At 40.9% G+C, this 15,547-nt stretch overlaps 1 protein-coding gene across 1 annotated transcript in view; it reads right to left on the bottom strand.

The window, feature by feature from the left end:
• The window catches only part of cab39l (calcium binding protein 39-like), a 77,840-nt gene extending 71,612 nt beyond the window's left edge, over window positions 1-6,228 (bottom strand). Inside the window, exon 1 of the mRNA XM_072584552.1 lies at window positions 6,056-6,228. The gene's annotated coding sequence lies outside the window, so the exon portion shown is untranslated. The remainder of the gene's footprint in view (window positions 1-6,055) is intronic.
• Window positions 6,229-15,547: the final 9,319 nt, after the last annotated feature.

The raw sequence follows: 15,547 nt of genomic DNA, 5'->3' as shown, positions 1-15,547 counted from the left end.
ATCCAACCTCCCAACTTGGCACCACCCTCATGACTTGTCTATCTTCCTTTCACCTATCCACTCCACCCTCCTCCCATCCTATCACCATTACCCTCACCTCCAACTACCTATCACATACTCAGCTATCTTCCCCCCAGCCCCAAAGCCGTATTTATCTCTCAGCACCCCCAGCCGACGGGGTTCATTCCTGATGAAGAGCTCTTGCCCAAAATATCTATTCTCCTTCTCCTGCTGCACTTCTCCAGCAACACACTCTCAACATGTGCACATAAACCAATCTCAATATTTCAATCAATATATACACAGTGTTGGGCATCATCCATGTTATTCTTTCTCAAATTTGATGTATTATGGCCAGTATTTTTAACGATAAGCATAAATATTTAGCTTTTTTGAGATGAGTATCTGGATTTAGGTCTATCCTGAATAAATGATCATATCATATTACTGTCATGTAACAGGAGAACACACAATTGGATGTTATAACCACAATTTAATGAATACTTGCATTTACAAACTTTAAACCATATGAAATATACAGAAGTAAAAAACATTATTCGTTCACTCGGGTTTTCTTTTAAAATTTACTGAACACAAATATAATGTATTAAAGAAGGACAAAAGGACTTGACATTGAAGAATAAGAACAGTTTTCTCTTTCTCCTGGCTTTTGTGTTTTGTGTTGTACAACTGTGAATAAAGTATTTAATGCCTTGTGTAACAAACAACAGTTAACTGTGGCTTTGTACTTACATCTCACAAATACCACATGGATCAGTTTATACAGGCAAAAAAAATCTACAGGACAGATTATTCTATTTAACAACAAACTAGATAGCAACCAAAACTGCTTCAGCATTAGCAGGCAGGTGTCAGCTGTGGCCCAGTTGGGTACCACTCTTGCCACAAAGTTTTGGTTTCAAATCCCTATCCAAGATTTGAGCATAAACATCAAGGCTGACACACCCCAGTGCAGTACTAAATCAGTGCTACATTATCGGAGGTACCATTTTTGGAAAAGATGCTAAACTGTGACCTGTCTGCACTCTCAGGTGCACAATGCAAAAGAACAAACTTCAGAGTGGCAGTAGTGGAGTTGATCAAAATGCATTCTTCAATCATGACGAAAGCAGATTATCAAATCAGCTCTGATGAAGGGTCATATAGCCTCAAACGTTAGCTTGCTCTTTCTCCATGGATGCAGACTGTCCCGCTATGATCTCCAGCATTTGTTGCTTTCAGTTCAGATTCTAATATCTGCACTAATTTGCTCCTAGAGTATCACATCTTTATCGGAGTTTGCTCTGTGCAAACTAGCTGCTATATATCCTCCAACAGTAACTACATTCCACAAGTATTTGAATAGTAATTGTTTCAAATCATCTGGCAGTCATGCATGGCAGTAAATAAATGCAAGTTTCTCTTTTTCTTCAAATTAAACTGCTACCACTGTCTGCAATAATACAGACGTGACATTCTAATCTGGCAGTCAATACCTGCACTCTGGAAGAAAGCATTGCAAAACCTACCCTCTAAAACATAATTGGATTATTTGGTTGCCATCAGGGACAACAATTTCAGTACGATATCAAACCGTATTTACAAAATGCTTAGAAGTCTGTCAGATCTCCAAGCTACTTCTTCAATGTCCCTACAACCATGAGTACAGTTTGAATTCAGCATGACATTATGCAGTAGTTAGTCCCAGTGCTGGGTCTGGTCTTTGAATCAAAAGTTTGTGGATTTAAAATCTACATTGAAATACAATCTTAGGCTGACACTCCAGTGGAGTATTCAAGGGGAGGAGTTTTGAATTGACTTTATATTGAGTTTCAGTCTGCCCATCACATTGATATTAATGTGCACTTTAAAAGAACAGAAGGGTATTTGGTTTCAAAGGCAACATTTACACCACCAAAAACATGGATAATGTGAATATTTAGCTCATTGCTGTGTGTGAGGCTTGTTGTGCAAAAGGATTGATGGACTTCTTGCACTACAATTCAGTGACTACAGTTCAAAATGACTTTGCTTGCTATGAGGCACTTTAGGATGTCCTGAATTCATTTATCTCTTGTATTTACAGCTTGCACTTGATTAACAGTTCTTAACGCAATCAATCATCCTATGGTACTTCACAGAAGCACAAAGAAACAGAAATTAACCTCAAGCTGCTGAAAGGTATTTAGGATGGGTTATGAAAGGCATGGTTAGAGAAAAAATATTAAAGCTAGGTTAAAAAATTAATATCACGGCCCATCTTAAAAAAAAGAGGGAGAGAGATTGAAGTAGGGAATTCCAGATATTAGGGCAAGAAGTAGTTTAACAGATGGTCTTGATCCTAATAATAAAGTCCATCAGTTTGCTCCACCTGTTAGATGCAAGGATGGGGGAGGGGCAAGATGTTTAAAGAGAAGCGGAATTATTTTATCTCTCCACAATGACCATGGTATACTAAGCGCCTTGGGCCAAGGACTGAAAGGTCCGATAATGAATAATAAATGACAAGACCTATAATTTGTTAAATATGGTGAAATCAGTGCTCCATGAACTTGGAGGTGTAAAGAGTATATGGATGCTTAAAAGAAATTAGTCAGTTGTATGCAAAAGAATATTAAGACGTGCAAATGAGGAAAGTGGGATTTCACTGAATAGTTAAGAGTGGAGAAAAACACTGGTAAATTTGCTTGGTATGTTATATCACATATTTTGTGTTATAATGTTGTATGTACGACCAGTATCTTTTTGGAAGCAATAGATTTAAGATCTACAACTTATTTTTTTAAGTTTCCTATCCTTCTGTAATTAAAGCTGTTGCATCTTTACTGTAAACTGTTTTGTGTTTTAGCTCAAACTTGAGCTTCAAATTGCTGCTCCAAAAACAAAACTAACATCGCACCACCATCTACTGCTTCACATGCTATCACAGGGATGAGCTGCATCTCACTGCAGCAGCTGCAATATGTAACAGTCAAGAACAAGTGCATTCATAAATTCATAATTTATCTATGACAGCCTAGCACATCAGACAAAAAAGGGGTCTCCAGCATTTTAGCATTCTCTTAGTATTGCCCTGATGTGCTCAAGTCTCTGCAGCAAGGTCTGAACAGCAGTATTGAAAACAGCAGTTACATTGCATTGCCACTTCTCTTGGCTCCCTACTCCTTTAGGGAGGCACTAGCTAGAAGTGGGAAAAATAACCTTTGCCTGTCACACACCTCCTGGCAGAGATCTAGGACTTGCCCTCACTGCAGTAAACAATGCCTGGTCTAAAGGACAATGTTAGAAAAACACAGACTGCTGAGATATTTTGAACTTTTCTGACATGTATCTTTGCACAAACTCTGGATTCTAATCACACAAAAGTTCATGTGGGGCAGCTGCTAATTTCTTAGAACTAGCAAAACTGCAGTCGATTATAACAGACTTGCCAAAAAGGAAGGCAATTTCCAAATTACCTTCACATTGAAAAAAAAAGCAAACATAAATAGAGCTGTGCTCACTTTTCCCATTTGAAGATGTTTGCTTAGATTTAGTACTCAACCAAATAAAATATTTGGCACCAGGTTTTTTGTTTTAATTCTCTCAAGTTCATTCTGTACAAAATGACATTCATCTTTTTGGAAAAAGAAATATGGAATGCAGTGACTAGATCAATTCCTAAATATATTGTCCCCTCTCCAGGTTATTTCTGATTTCAAATGCTTTAATGTCATGACCAAAGACAGCAGTCCTCTTTCATGGCATCACTTTTATTTATACATTAAGTAAAGGGGTGGTAGTGGCAGCAGCAGCAGGATAAAGCTGTAATACTGGTTCACGCGAACAATCTACAGGTTTTTCAGAGAGAATTCCTACAGTGGGGAAACAGGCCCTTCAGCCCAACAAGTCCACACGGACTCTCGAAAGCGACCCATTCCCCAACATTTAGCCCTGAGTAATACACCTAACCTACACACCCGTGAACACTATGGGCAATTTAAGCTTGGCAAATTCACCTTACCCACATCTTTGCATTGTGGGAGGAAACCTACCCAGACACAGTGAGAATGTGCAAACTCCACACAGACTGGAATAGAACCCAGATGCCTAGCACTGAGACAGCAATGCTAACCACTGAGATACCATGCTGCCCCAGATGGGTGTAATTGATTGTCTCCTGTTTCTCGAGGGTTGGTTTAGATTGTGCGATATGCAGGTATAAGAACAAATTAGCAAGGCAAATGGTATGTATAAGAGTAATGCAGGAATTCTACAAGATTTTTACAGGAATTATACAACAATACTCTCATCTCAGAGGCAGAGCAATGAACTATAATTAGTTTCATTTTTGAGGTGAAGCTGCTCAATGTATAGTTAGCAGTTTCTGAATATTAGCAAAATACTAAATTCTGCTACTGCTCCATAAATACATGGAAATGAATGCACCCAAGGTGCTACTTTATTGACAGTTTCAGAATTGGTCAGAAATAATTATATTCTGAAAATAATTATCACTCCCTCAGCAGTATTAAAGAATTAAAGGGCAAGGGTAGAACTCAGTCATCTTCAGGGAGTAATTGCTTTCTAAAGTCTACAGCACAATGTATAGTACTGTCCCTCACATATGCTCTGACACTCCAGTGGAGTACTCAAGGTGAGGAGTTTTTTTTAGATTAGATTAGATTAGATTACTTACAGTGTGGAAACAGGCCCTTCGGCCCAACAAGTCCACACCGCCCCACCGAAGCGTAACCCACCCATACCCCTACATCTACATTTACCCCTTACCTAACACTATGGGCAACTTAGCATGGCCAATTCACCTGGCCTGCACATCTTTGGAGTGTGGGAGGAAACCGGAGCACCCGGAGGAAACCCACGCAGACACGGGGAGAACGTGCAAACTCCACACAGTCAGTCGCCTGAGGCGGGAATTGAACCCGGGTCTCAGGCGCTGTGAGGCAGCAGTGCTAACCACTATGCCACCGTGCCACCCAAAGTTTTGAATTGACTTTATATCAAGTTTCAGTCTGCCCATCACATCGATATTAATGTGCACTTTAAAAGAGCAGAAGGGTATTTAGTTTCAAAGGCAACATTTACACCACCAAAAACATGGATCATGTGAATATTTAGCTCAGTGCTGTGTTTGAGGTTTGTTGTGCAAAAGGATTGATGGACTTCTTGCATTACAATTCAGTGATACAGTTCAAAATGACTTTGCTTGCTATGAGGCACTTTAGGATGTCCTGAATTCATTTATCTCTTGTACAGCCAAGCTAAAAGAAGAACCGATTATACATCACTACACTGGAAAATGAATATCTGCATATTTCTGTTCCTTTGTGGAAAAGACACACTCTGGAATTTGGCAGATATTTATACAGGCAAAAGTGAGGACTGCAGATGCTAGAAACCAGAGTTTACATCAGAGTGGTGCTGGAAAAGCACAGCAAGTCAGGCAGCATCCGAGGAGCAGGAAAATCAACGTTTCAGGCAAAAGCCCTTCATCATGAATCTGTTTATACAGAACGACTGTGACATGCAAAATCTGGAAGGATCAGTCGGATTTTCTGTTTTACAAAGCACCCCGGAATGTAACCGAGAGCTTCATTAAGTTTTACCTAGGCTCAGATAACGTGTCCGGGCTCCCATTTAACGCGTTAGTACGTTATCAGCTTGAAATCAAGTATTCAAACCAAACGGGAAAAAGTGATCCTGCCATAAAACATGTTTCCAGAAATAGACAGGCATCCGGAAAATAACTGATCGTGAAAGCAACTGACAATGTCACCAACTGCTATTTTCAATGTCTGTGCTGATAAAAGTCAACCAATTACATAGAAAACAGTGAGAGGTTGCAAGCGAACGAACAGTAATCATTTGCAGCCAAAAGCAACGCAGTCAAAAAGTGTGAAGACCTGAATGCAGCAACAATGCACAAGTTCTTAGGGTTGCTGCTGATTGACAAGTATATGATGAGCATGCGCACTAACTTCACCCGCTGATGGCAGGCCAAAGGCCCAACCGTCACTCTGTGTAAATTAAACTTCACTGCAGTCGGGACACCGACCTGTTTTTAATCTCTTCTTTTCCGGCAACAACACAGCGACCAAGTCGCCAACACTTTGCCCTCGCTCTAGGTTACGCGGCAGAGCAGCAAGAAAAGACCAGTCACACCAACAGCAGCATCTCGCTCACTTCCGGCTCTTTCTATTGTGAAGCGGCGATCGCTGACCGTCCCTGACGTGATTGCGTCACCGAAACCTGAGCGTCACGCGTCGCACGTCTCCAGGTCCTGCGCATGCTCTGTGGCACCCAGTGACGTAAAGACGTCGCGAGCCCATGTGATTATTCCACAAGCGGCTATTGTAGATGCTACAACAGGGAGAAGGGGAAAGTGTTGTTAATGTGAAAGTTAATGGAGATATGTGTCACACTGTTAGGTCTGGCCTCTCATACATGTGCAATTCATGCATGACCATGGTCGGAATGTTCTGTTGCTAAATGGCTGGTATCTTTGAAACTCCCATAGGCGTCATCCTTCAGCAGTTAACCAAACATTATGTATTTGTTCGACCACCAGCCACCAGAACCTGGATCCTGAGGGACACAGTCTACACGCCAAACTCCTTTTGCATTTGGGAGACAGTGAGGTCTGCAGATGCTGGAGATCAGAGTTGAGAGAGTTGCTGGAAAAGCACAGCAGGTCAGGAAGCATCCGAGGAGCAGGAGAATCGATGTTTCGGGCTGGAGTCCTTCATCAGAAATTTCCCTTCTCCTCGGATGCTGAGCTTTTCCAGCAACACACTCTCAATTCCTTTTGCATTTGACCATGCAAGGACACTGCATCTTGAACCAGATTTGGATGTGCCAGTGTTGGACTGGGGTGGACAAAGTTAATAGTCACACAACACCAGTTTACAGTCCCAACAGTTTTATTCGGAAGGCCGAGCTTTCGGACTGCTGCTCCTTCATCGGATGGTTGTGGAGTATAAGATTATACGACGCAGAGTTTATAGATTAGATTTCCTACATTGTGGAAACAGGCCCTTCAGCCCAACCAGTCTATACCAAAGAAGTAACCCACCCAGACCCATTTCCCTCTGACTAATGCACCCAGCATTATGGGCAATTGAGCATGGCCAATTCTCCTGACCTGCATATCTTTGGACTGTGGGAGGAAACCAGAGCACCCAGAGGGAACCCACACAGACATGGAGAGAATGTGCAAACTCCCCACAGATAGCCGCCCAAGGCTGGAATCAAACCTGGGACCCTGGTGCTGTGAGGCAGCAGTGCTAACCACTGAGCCACCATGCCACCCTATAGCGAAAGATTATAGTATGATGCCACTGAAATGATATATTGAAAAAAAACGGGATTTTTAAAAAAAGTCTTTCATCTTTTAGACTGACCGTGTTAGTTTCGGTCCTTCCATACTTAAATCCCAGAACTTTTTTAAAAGTTACATTCTCAAGTCAGCTCAGATAATGCATTGAAGCTGTGAGATTAAGGTCTGTGTCCCAATGTTCAGACAGATTCTATTTTTAAAGTGGGATTTACAGAATCTTATGTGGGCTTAAGCAGTTTTTGAGCAAAATAAAATGTAATTCTGCAAGTACAAATTCATCCCACAAACTATATGTGTGTGTGTGTGTGTGCAGGGGAGACAGTGAGTGTGAGCATGTGTGTGTCTGTGAGAGAGGATCAGTCTGAATTTTGGGACACAGATAGACTTTAACCTCACACCTTCAATGCAGCATCCGAGATGAGATAGTACCTATTGTTAAAGCTAACTTGAGAGCTTTAGAGAGTTACATCCTCATTAAGAATGTGACTTTTAAAAATGTTCTGGGATTTACATACGAAAGAACCAAAACTAACATGATCATTCTAAAAGATGAAAGACTTAACAAACAATCCAGTTTTTTTTCAATAAATAATTTCAGTGGCATCACACTGTAATCCTTTGCTATAAATTCTGTGTCATATAATCTTATACTCCACAACCACCTAATGAAGGAGCAGTGGTCCAAAAGCTCAGGCTTTTGAATAAACCTGTTGGACTATAATCTGGTATTGTGTGATTTTTATCTTTAACCAGAGCCATGTAGTAACAAGGATATGTCATCGAACAGATAATTGGCATCCAGAAGTCACAAATACACTGTTGAACCCCTCGTCCTGGTGCGTTGTGCACCCCATCAGAGTGTGTTTCCAAGTTTGTGGTGGTCTGCTCCATCCTCTATAATCTAGTTACAATGAGAATGCAGCCATTAAGTATTCATACACCATCCCAAGAAGAAAAGTACAAAGTGAACAAGGAAACAAGGAGGAAGAATCTAGTAGCCTTTCGCATAAGATGAGTAACCCAAAATTGGACAGTCAGACTCCAGTTGTAACCCACACATGACAGTCATTTCACAATCCTTCAATTTTCAATCCAACTACTGTTTACCAACACAGTAACCATTTGCCAAAATCCTGAAGAGCCAACTAAAATAAGCTATTCCATCATTACTTCATCCACAACACTTTCAATGATGCATGCAAAGCTGGACTATTCACTGTCATGCTTTTCTAAGACCATGAGATATTGGAGCAGAAGTAGGCAGTTCAACCCATTGAATCAGCTCAGCCATTCAATGAAGTCACGGCTGATCTGATAATTCTCAACATCATTTTCCTGCCTTTTACCCACAATAGGAAGGGTTTAGAGGGATATGGGCCAAGTGCTGGCAAATGGGATGAGATTAGTTTAGGAAGTCTGGTTAGCATGGACGATTTGGACCAAAGGGTCTGTTTCCGTGCTGTACGTCTCGATGTGCAGGTTAGGTGGATTGGCCAAGTTAAATTGCCCATAGTGTCCAGCCATGGGAAATGCAGGATTACAGGGATGGGGGTCTGGATGGGATGCTCTGCGGAGGATAGGTGGGGATTGACAAGTTGAATTGCCTGCTTCCACATTGTAGGGATTTTATGATTCTATGACAGACATTGAAAGATTTCTGTATATTGAATATATCACAGAATTTAGGAATATTGCAGTAAAATGGCATTGAGGCAGAAGATCAATCATGAACCATGAATTATTTGATTGGTGGTGTAAGCTCAAGGGGATGGATGGATGGTCTACTTCTGTGCCTATTTTCTATTTTGTATGTGTTTTAATGCCTCAAAATGCAGACTGGGATAGAAAACTCCGACAGAGTAAGAGAAAAATTGCCAATGAAATGTAGCAACAGTGTCTGCAAGAATGACAATTAATGTGTCAGTTATAATATTTCATATTGGAGAAAACCATGTCTTCCATAAAACTGTGAATCATATCCCTACAGTGCAGAAGGAGGCTGTTCAGCCCAACAATTCTGCACTGATCCTCTAAACAGCATCCAACCAAGACCCCATAACCCTGCATTTATCACGGCTAATAAACCTAACCTGCGTATATTTGGACTGTGGGAAGAAACCAAAGCACCTGGAGGAAACCTAATCAGAGACAGGAAAACATGCAAACTGCACACATGCAGTCACCCAAGGCTGGAATCAAATCTAGGTCCCTGGTGCTGTAAGGCACCAGTGCAAAGCACTTTTCAGCCCAAACTACTTCGTCCAAGGACTTCTTGCTCAGACTGGTGACAGGAGTGGATGGGAACAGAGGGTGGGATAAAAGTTTGAATGAAAATTTTTGAATAGCATTGTGGAGCATTTTTGAAATAACTTCCTTTCACAACTTAGCTCATTTGCTAGTTAATACGATTCTCAAACCCAGGGTCATAGCCTCAACACCCATGTTAAGTGAGGATTTTTCATTTATTAAAGAAGGTAATAAATTGTACATCATTAACTGAGCAATAAATTTTTGGGCAAGGTAGTTTGGGCACAGTTTATTGGTAGATATTTTTTCTCACCATGAAATGCTATAGCTGACACACATATTGGGAGGCACTTGACTTCATCAGTGAAGGAACTCAGTATTTTTGCTGGTACTGCTCTACTTTCTCATGAGCACTTTTCCCTCTTAGGCTACTATGGCTTTGTTACCCAGGCCTCAAAATCAGGATACACAGTATCAAAATAAGGGGTCATAATGTTACACCAAAAATAAATGCAGCCATGTATTACTTAATACCAGGAGTGTTACATTTAATATATTCCACCATAAAATATATCTCAACATTAAGTGCAAGGGGGAAAGTGTTGATGGTAAATTTGTGTTTTATTATGTAGCATACAATGTAAGACCATAAAACATTCATTAGGCCAGAAATTAGGCCATTCAGCCCATTGAGTCTGCTCCACCATTCAATCATAGCTGATAAGTTTCTCAACCCCATTCTCCTACTTTCTCCCCAAAGCCTTGATCCCTTTGACAATCAAGAACCTATCTATCTCCGTCTTAAATAAATTCAATGACCTGGCCTCCACAGACTTCTCTGGCATTGAATTCCATAAATTCACCACTCTCTGGCTGAAAACGTTTAATGTATTAAATTATATAGGGATATTAGACTGTGTAAAATACCAAGTGCCATTAAGTTAAACAGGAATGTTACATCATGTAACTGTTACATGCTATGGAAATGTTATATCTTGTAAAACATACTATCAATAGCAAAGAATTAAATTGACTGAATGTTCGAGGAGTTGCTGCCTGGAGCTACTCAAAAGTGGTAAGATTTGAGAAACCTGTTGTCTGGAATTTAGGAAAACTCAGTGAGAGTGGGACTTCAGAAAAGGAGGGGATGAAGTTTGATTCAGGCTTGATACCATTAAAGAGGAATTAGAATTTTGATAACCTGTTAGACAGCCACCAGGGAGAACTCAGATTAGGTCTGCCATCCTCTGCAGCACAGGCAGGTTTATTTATCAGCACTGGAATGGAGGTGCTTCAGTTTAGAAGCATTTTGGGAAAGGTTGGGTAACTTAAGAAAATTGCAAGATACCTAGGCTAGGAGGGTAGCAACTGTTTGTAACATTTAAAATTAAGACTTTTTTTTCCATTGAAAAAATAGTATTGTGCCTTTCACATGAAAACATTGTACCATTTTTAAATTAATAACTTTGCTTTGACTTACTAAGGAAATGAGTATTTGAGGACCAGTATCTCAAATCAAAGAAAATACTCATGGTTTATTAGACAGTGATGATCCCTCCCTTCCGACATGATTCCAAATTATCAGTATGTGACTGAGACAACAAGTGTTAAAGTATGAGGAGAGGTTGCGTCAATTTGTCTTAGAATCTGATCTAATTAAGATGTTTAAACTATGAATATGATTTAATAGATATAAGGAGCTATTTCCTCTGGTATAGAAATCAGAACAATAGGTTATAAATTTAAAATTAGAGCCAAACATTAAGACATAAAATCAGAAAACATATTTCACACAAAGCGAAGTGGAGATCAGGCACTTTCACCAATAAGTCTGATAGTGGCAGGTCAATTTAAGTTTTCTCAACTGAGATTGAAAGATTGTTATTAAGTAGGAACATCAAGAGATTGGGACCAAAGGCAGGGAAATGGAGTAAAGTAAATATCGCCATTATCTGACTAAATGATAAAAGACACTCAAGGGGCTGAATGACTTACTTTTGTTCCTATCTTAAACAGGAAAAAATGAAAGACATCTGTGCCCACAACATTGCACATAGTCTGGTTATCAACAGCATAGCTTGAGGGTGAAATATTGGCCAGTACACCTGGAGAACTCATTTTAGTCATTTGAGTAAGACCGTGAGATCTTTGGCAACTACCTGCATTCATACATACATACCACTAAATACAACTACTTCATTATTGTAAGTAGTTCTGTGTTAGCTCCTAAACTTTGATGGATTTAACAGACTTTACTTACCCTTCAACTTTTCTTATGTTCTTTAATAACTGGATTGTCTTGTCTTTATGTAAATAAAAGGCATCATTACCAAGTTCAGAAAACATGCACTGCAGTGCAACTGTAATCTGATCCATTCAGTTAAGATACAAAAACAAATAGTTTGCAAGAGCAAAGCTTACTCAGTTTAAGTTTATTATTCAAACATTTCAAGCCAGGTTGCTGCCCTGAAAATATCTTTTCAATCAGGTTTTGATAATGATATAGAGTCATAGAGATGTACAGCATGGAAACAGACCCTTCGGTCCAACCCATCCATGCCGACCAGATATCCCAACCCAAACTGGTCCCACCTGCCAGCACCCGGCCCATATCCCCCAAACCCTTCCTATTCATATATCCATCCAAATGCCTCTTAAGTGTTGCAATTGCACCAACCTCCACCACATCCTCTGGCAGCTCATTCCATACACGTACCACACTCTGCGTGAAAAAGTTGCCTCTTAAGTCCCTTTTATGTCTTTCCCCTCTCACCCTAAACCTCTGCCCTCTAGTTCTGGACTCCCAGACCCCAGGGAAAAGTCTTTGTCTATTTATCCTATCCATGCCACTCATAATTTTGTAAACCTCTATAAGGTCACCCCTCAGCCTCCGACGCTCCAGGGAAAACAGCCCCACCTGTTCAGCCTCACCCTGTAGCTAAAATCTTCCACCCTGGCAACATCCTTGTAAATCTTTTCTGAACCCTTTCAAGTTTCTCAACATCTTTCCGATAGGAAGGAGACCAGAATTGCACGCAATATTCCAACAGTGGCCTAACCGATGTCCTGTACAGCCGCAACATGACCTCCCAACTCCTGTACTCAATACTCTAACCAATAAAGGAAAGCATGCCAAACACCTTCTTCACTATCCTATCTATCTGTGGCTCCACTTTCAAGGAGCTATGAACCTGCACTCCAAGGTCTGTTTGTTCAGCAACACTCCGTGGTACCTTACCATTAAGTGTATAAGTCCTGCTAAGATTTGCTTTCCCAAAATGCAGCATCTCGCATTTATCCAAATTAAACTCCATCTGCCACTTCTCAGCCCATTGGCCTATCTCGTCCAGATCCTGTTGTAATCTGAGGTAACCCTCTTCGCTGTCCACTACACCTCTAATTTTGGTGTCATCTGCTAACTTACTAACTGTACCTCTTATGCTTGCAACCAAATCATTTATGTAAATGACAAAAAGTAGAGGGCCCAGCACTGATCGTTGTGGCACTCCACTGGTCACAGGCCTCCAGTCTGAAAAACAACCCTCCACCACCATCCTCTGTCTTCTACCTTTGAGCCAGTTCTGGCCAGTTCTCCATGCATTCCGTGAGATCTAACCTTGCTAATCAGTCTCCCCTGGGGAACCTTGTCGAACGCCTTACTGAAGTCCATATAGATCACATCTGCTGCTCTGCCCTCATCAATCTTCTTTGTTACTTCTTCAAAAAACTCAATCAAGTTTGTGAGACATGATTTCCCACACATAAAGCCATGTTGACTATCCCGAATCAGTCCTTGCCTTTCCAAATACATATATATCCTGTCCCTCAGGATTCCCTCCAACAACTTGCCCACCACTGAGGTCAGGCTCACCGGTCTATAGTTCCCTGGCTTATCTTTACTGCCCTTCTTAAACAGTGGCATCACGTTTGCCAACCTCCAGTCTTCTGGCACCTCAGCTGTGACTATCGATGATACAAATATTTCAGCAAGGGGCCCAGCAATCGCTTCTCTAGCTTCCCACAGAGTTCTCGGGTACACCTGATCAGGTCCTGGGGATTTATCCATCTTTAACCATTTCAAGACATCCAGCACTTCCTCCTCTGTAATCTGGACATTTTGCAAGATGTCACCATCTATTTCCCGACACTGTATATCTTCCATATCCTTTTCCATAGTAAATACTGATGCAAAATATTCATTTAGTATCTTCCCCATTTTCTGCGGCTCCACACAAAGGCCACCTTGCTGATCTTTGAGGGGCCCTATTCTCTCCCTAGTTACTCTTTTGTCCTTAATATATTTGTAAAACCCCTTTGGATTCTCCTTAATCCTATTTGCCAAAGCTCTCTCATGTCCCTATTTTGCCCTCCTGATTTCCCTCTTAAGTATACTCCTACTTCCTTTCTCCTCTTCTAAGGATTCACTCGATCTATCCTGTCTATACCTGACATATGCTTCCTTCTTTTTCTTAACCAAACCCTCAATTACTTTAGTCATCCAACATTCCCTATACCTCCCAGCCTTCCCTTTCACCCTGATGGAATATACTTTCTCTGGATTCTTATTATCTCATTTCTGAAGGCTTCCCATTTCCCAGCCGTCCCTTTATTTATATATGTTTTAAATTCATGAACTACAATGTTTGCTGTAAGTAGCAAAAAGGTAGAAATTATTTGGAAACAAGGCACTACATTGGATTAGCACTGAATTCATGGTGCTGAATCTTCCTCTGGACTCAGGAAAATCCCACCTGCACAATTCAGCAGCATGCAAACAGCATATCTGACCTATATCTTTTCACAATGGGTCTAGGTTTGAAATGTAGTTTACTGTAAATGGACTGTATTTCCTGGGCAGATGTATAAGTGCCCAGTTACAATGCTTACCTTGGTTCTGTGACACAGTGTCCCAGCTTCCAACAGTATTCAAAGTTCTCTTAAACCCCACCCCATCACCTATTTTTCATGCCACACTCCCTCAGATTGCCCATGTATCCTCCATGCCCCCTCAGATCACTCAATGTCCCCTCTATGACTCACATGTATCTTCTTAACCACTTCTCCAGAACTCATTGTGCCCTTGGTGGGGGTATGATACTGTCAACATATAATCAAAATCCTTATATAAAAACACATTCTGCCAGGTGAACGTAAAACTTGTAGTTCTGATAATCACTATAATTATATCTTTTGTGACAAACCAGAAATCCAATCAAAAGGAACTATAATTCATTTTCAGATGGATGGAATATCTATGTTGAAATTGATTTGCATTTGAAACTCAACCAAGCATTGATAATGGTCACAGTTGTCCAAGCAATACACTGCTTTCTCGAAATGAAAGAACACAAAATGCTCATGTCAAGTTCAAAACAAAGTGCCTGTTAATCAATGAAAGGTAGCACTGATTTGAATTTTTTAATAGTAGATTTTTCCAAATGTGAAAATCAGAATATAAGGGAGCTTCTGTTCCTTTTGTCTGCTCAAATTTAGAGCTACATGAGGCAGACAAAACAAATGCTTATGGATATTTCTATGGGTAGAATTTCCTTGAATAGGATGCTGGCCTGTAAGCACAGACTGGAGAGGCTGTGGGGACGACCGGCTGAATTGAGCATAACTGACTAGGGGGTATAAGGGAGACATTGTTTAGATTATTTCCAATTGTAGATTTTTTTTTCAAACTGAACTTTGTCTTTATCTAGATTAGAGTGGTGCTGAAAAAGCACAGTAGGTCAGGCAGCATCCGAGGAGCAGGAAAATCGACGTTTCGGGCAAAAGCCCTTCATCAGGAATGAGGCAGGGAGCCTCCAGGGTGGAGAGATAAATGGGAGGGGGGGGGGGGGGGGGGGGGGGGGCTGGGGAGAAGGTAACCAAGGGTACATTAGGTGGATGGAGGTGGGGATGAAGGTGATAGGTCAGAGAGGAGGGTGGAGCAGATAGGTGGGAAGGAAGATTGGCAGG

This window comes from Chiloscyllium punctatum, chromosome 15 (genome assembly GCF_047496795.1).
Source record: "Chiloscyllium punctatum isolate Juve2018m chromosome 15, sChiPun1.3, whole genome shotgun sequence".
Classification (NCBI taxonomy): domain Eukaryota; kingdom Metazoa; phylum Chordata; class Chondrichthyes; order Orectolobiformes; family Hemiscylliidae; genus Chiloscyllium; species Chiloscyllium punctatum.
This window is presented reverse-complemented; position numbering and strand designations above follow the sequence as displayed.